This window comes from Sinocyclocheilus grahami, unplaced genomic scaffold (genome assembly GCF_001515645.1).
Source record: "Sinocyclocheilus grahami isolate Dianchi unplaced genomic scaffold, SAMN03320097.WGS_v1.1 scaffold963.1, whole genome shotgun sequence".
In the NCBI taxonomy this organism is placed as follows: domain Eukaryota; kingdom Metazoa; phylum Chordata; class Actinopteri; order Cypriniformes; family Cyprinidae; genus Sinocyclocheilus; species Sinocyclocheilus grahami.
Genome location: NW_015506142.1, coordinates 72864 through 77203, shown reverse-complemented (window position 1 = coordinate 77203; position 4340 = coordinate 72864). Strand labels below are relative to the sequence as shown.

General features: G+C 37.7%; 1 long non-coding RNA gene across 1 annotated transcript in view; it reads right to left on the bottom strand.

Moving 5' to 3' along the window:
* Positions 1-3186, bottom strand: part of LOC107564786 (uncharacterized) — an 8835-nt gene extending 5649 nt beyond the window's left edge. Inside the window, exons 1-2 of the long non-coding RNA XR_001606284.1 lie at positions 3176-3186; positions 182-186 (exon numbers count right to left, since the gene is read on the bottom strand). This is a non-coding gene — a long non-coding RNA (uncharacterized lncRNA). The remainder of the gene's footprint in view (positions 1-181; positions 187-3175) is intronic.
* Positions 3187-4340: the final 1154 nt, after the last annotated feature.

Here is a 4340-nt window from a genome sequence, read left to right as displayed (position 1 = left end):
GGAGTTGAAAACTGAACGAGTGCCCCCTTCCTATGAGAGATGCAGGTGAAGGCAAGAGTGGTGTACTCCCCACAGTACCTTAGTATAGTATGCATACTTCATGAGAAAACAATGCCAATTCTTACATTTTAACACTATCAACCACAAATATTATTACCACATATTTTAATATAGTAAATACAATTACTATACTGTGCACTTACTCAGTATGATTTTCCAGCGAACTCAAAACTGAACGACATGCGTGTGCCTTTCTTGTGCAAGATGCCGGTGATGCAGCCACAGCCCTAAACGAAAATTTAAACGGTTTCAAACATTTCAGCGTCATTTCTCCATAAGACACGGGTATAACACATTCAGAATATTTACACCAGAGCAGATATTCATGAACAGAAGCTTAGTTACATTCATAAACACAAGCATGATTTGCATGTAGGCCTATACAATCCAAAAACTATAGTTATAAACATATATAGCTATATTCGTGAACAGAGAATATCCCATCACAAGTTTTGACTAATCATTCTTACTGACATAAGGCTAGTAACATTATAACTCATATTACTTTTATATCGTATTTCTGTCTGTTATAGAACATAAAAAAACATCCTGGCATCGTGACATTTAGATGCTGTGAATGAAACTTCATAATGTTTCACTTGATTATACATTTAGTCATGAATTATAGTTTGGAGAAAGTCTAACTAGTAAAATGTGTACAAGTTATGTGAAAACTAATACAAGTAGGTTAATAAAAAAGACTCTTGTTTTTTTCCTGAGGTAATCCAAAGCTTCTTGATGTGAATTCTGTCTTATTCCTCTCAGCGCGACGCGAACAGTAAAACTTGAGGTCTTGCTGCTTTGTTTGCTGTGATGTGGGCGTTTACACGCCGCGCGCTTCACGTGGATGATTATAATATCAATAGCGCTCAGCGCGTGGGCGTGGTCGCATTAGAGATAATGAAGGTAGATGTGAAAGACTGGACATCGCGTTGGTTTCATATGGATTACTTTATCACAGAATATTTGCTTTCGATAAGAGAAATCTTTGTTGAGTATTTGCTGAGTTACAGTTCATTTTAATGACGCGTTTCTAAATAAAGATTACACAGACCAAGGCGGCAGACAGCACACCCCGTTTGTTTTCTTTATTTTATAAATGCACAAAGTTCTGTTGTTATTATGTGAGTATACAAATAAAAGTAGACCCTTTACAGATTCGATTGATGTATTGCTCTTATCTGTAAGATCAAAACTGAAAGTGTCATTTAAGTTCTTTTCGGTGTTATCAGGAGAAGATGCCTCAAAACGCGTATCCGCGTTAATCGACTTCAGAGGGTTAAAGAAGTTGTTACAGGTCTGTGAGAGCCAGAAATCTTGCTTGTTTGTAGGTGACCAAATACTTATTTTACCGAGGAATTTACCAATAAATTCTTTAAAAATCCTACAATGTGATTTTCTGGATTTTTTTTCTCATTTTGTCTCTCATAGTTGAGGTATACCTATGATGAAAATTACAGGCCTCTCTCATATTTTTAAGTGGGAGAACTTGCACAATTGGTGGCTGACTAAATACTTTTTTTTGCCCCACTGTATATTGAAAATAACAGAGGACCTAGGACAGATCCTTGTGGCACTCCATACTTTACTGGTGATAATTGAGGTGACTCCCCGTTTAAATAAACAAAGTGGTAGCGATCGGTCAGGTAGGATAAAACCATCTTAAAGCCTGACCTTGAATACCTGTATATTTTTGTAATCAATCTATGAGTATGTCATGATCTATGGTGTCGAATGCAGCACTAAGATCAAGTAAAACTAGCAATAAGATGCAGCCTAGCCTAAAAAACTAGCGATTTCTGTGCTATGGTGGGGCCTGAAACCTGACTGAAATTCTTCATAGAGATCTTTTTTTTGCAGGAAAGAGCACAATTGAGCAGACATAAACGGAAGATTTGAAATGGGTCTGTAATTTGCCAGTTCGTTAGGATCTAGTTGTGGTTTCTTAATAAGAGGCTTAATAACCGCCAGTTTGAATGGTTTTGGGATGTGACCTAAAGATAACGACAATTTAATAATATTGAGAAGCAGTATTCTATGTCTTATGAGAAGGCACTTGTGACTTTTCTTACTTCATACTCAAAAAAAGTGTCAAATTCTGACAAAATCTGATTTATTGATAATTTGATATTTTATAATAGTGATTTTATAATTTCAAAATATAGAGAAAAAGTAGAAATGAATCACTAATAAGCCAACAAGTGCTCCTCTGCTGCCGTCTACTGGTTATAATTGTGATTTAATGTCTTTTTTAATTTTAAATTAAGTGTTTGTTTACCACAAAGTATATTTTGGTCATCAGGATCATTTTAGAGCTTTAAAGTGCTGGAAATAGTTGTGTGAAATGCTTGAAAGTCATTGAAAAGTGCTTGAATTTCTCTCTCAAAAGGTTGTACAAACCCTGCAATGAATGATGTAATGTATTCGACTATTTCTAAATCAACACCATGGTTACAGTTAAGCATTACAGCTTCTGGTTTCCTGGCGTATGTCAGCGCTGTTTATAACAGAATTCTGTGCAGAATTTGAATGATTCTCACTAGATCTCGCAGCGCTGTTGTATCTGTGCAGTAACAGTGTCACAAAATCAATTTTGGCTCCCGAGTAAGCTGTTCTGAGCTCGGACAAGTTTGTTTGCATCGCGGTGTGAGCTGATAAACAGTCCGCGCTGCGCAGCTGAAACGTAGCGGTTTAGTTTCGCTTTCGTTTCGTTTGCCGTTTGATGTTTCTTAAATGCAACAGAAATGGTAGCGCTTATGAGTTGGACAATATGGGAAGCGAAACAACCCAAATGTGGGACGAAACGGCGCGGTATTCAAGTGTTCGCGCCGCGCTGACCTGTCATAGGCGCGGCTCAATGGACCGAGCGGCGCCACCGACTCGACAGCGCAGAGAGGACGTTTTTACTAGCGCCACCGAGCTGACAGTGCGGCGCGGATATTTCAAGCATAATCATATGCTACAGTTACACAAATATCCTTAAATGTAAAATTTACTTAAATATGCCTTGATGAACGAAACCATAAAATATTTGAATTCTAAGAGGATAATGGAAGTTTCTGCTGTGAACATGACTGCTAAATATAGGCTATACGTGCTTCAAAGTAGCTAACACTACTGTTTACATGTAGTAATATGAAAGATAATAAGCAAAAGAAATGTAATAACTCATTATGTTATGTGCAGGAAAAAAACACGAACTTCTGCGGAGAGTAATGTTCGCACAGTAGGTGGCGGTAATGCACCTTAACGTTGGATTCCACCTGCCTTAAAACATGAAGAAGAAGAAGAGTAATGTTCGCGCTGTGCTTTTGTAACTGATCCGCGCCGCGCTGTCAGCTCGGTGGCGCTAGTAAACACGTCCTCTCTGCGCTGTCGAGTCGGTCGCGCCGCTCGGTCCATTAATCCGCGAACATTTGAATACCGCGCCGTTTCGTCCCACATTTGGGTTGTTTGGCTTCCCATAGGACAACGCGGTGGTCGCGCCAGTGCATCCACTCACAAAAATTAGTGGCACTGGCAGAAAAAATGGTCGCAAAATAATCCAGTATGGAGCCCTAGTGAATGAACTTTGGTTTGATTGGTTATTCAGACGTTTTATTTTTTGTTTTAATTGGTGTTAAATCTTTTTGAAATTGGTGTTGATGTTGTGAGTGTTAATGTTCAAAGAGTGATGACTAAATAGGATTTAATTCAAAACACAATAGAGTTATTGCCACAAAAGACAATAGAGGGTATTTTATAAATATTATACATTTATTATAAATATAATTACATTATGCATTAATTAAATCTGAACAGGAAAGTATCTTACCTTTTCCACAAAGGAAACTGTCATCAAATCTCTGAAACGAAAGAAAAAGTACAAGTTAGTAACACATGGTGTGTACATTTTAGTGTCACTGCATTTATATGAAAGCAATTATTTTCTTTTTGTGTTTAATACAGTTAAATCTTGTTCTTACCTCAACATTGATTGTCTGATTTTGTTCTCTTGAACTCTTGTTGCACCATCTCTCTCTTTGGACAAACCTAGTCTTTTGAGTTCACTGGTCCAATTGCAGAGTCAACCCGAAATTTGTACCACAGGTGTGGGTTACACATGGCACAGTGCGTTTTTCTCTAACCTTTTTTTCAATTTGATGGGGGCAACAGCTTCTAATGTATTAGAGAAGATAGTACCCATGTTGCTAGTCATTTAGTCTAGTTCATGTGTATTTATGGGTACACAGAGCAGTTGAGATAAATCAGGCAGGTTATTTGTGAATCTGTCTTTGGTG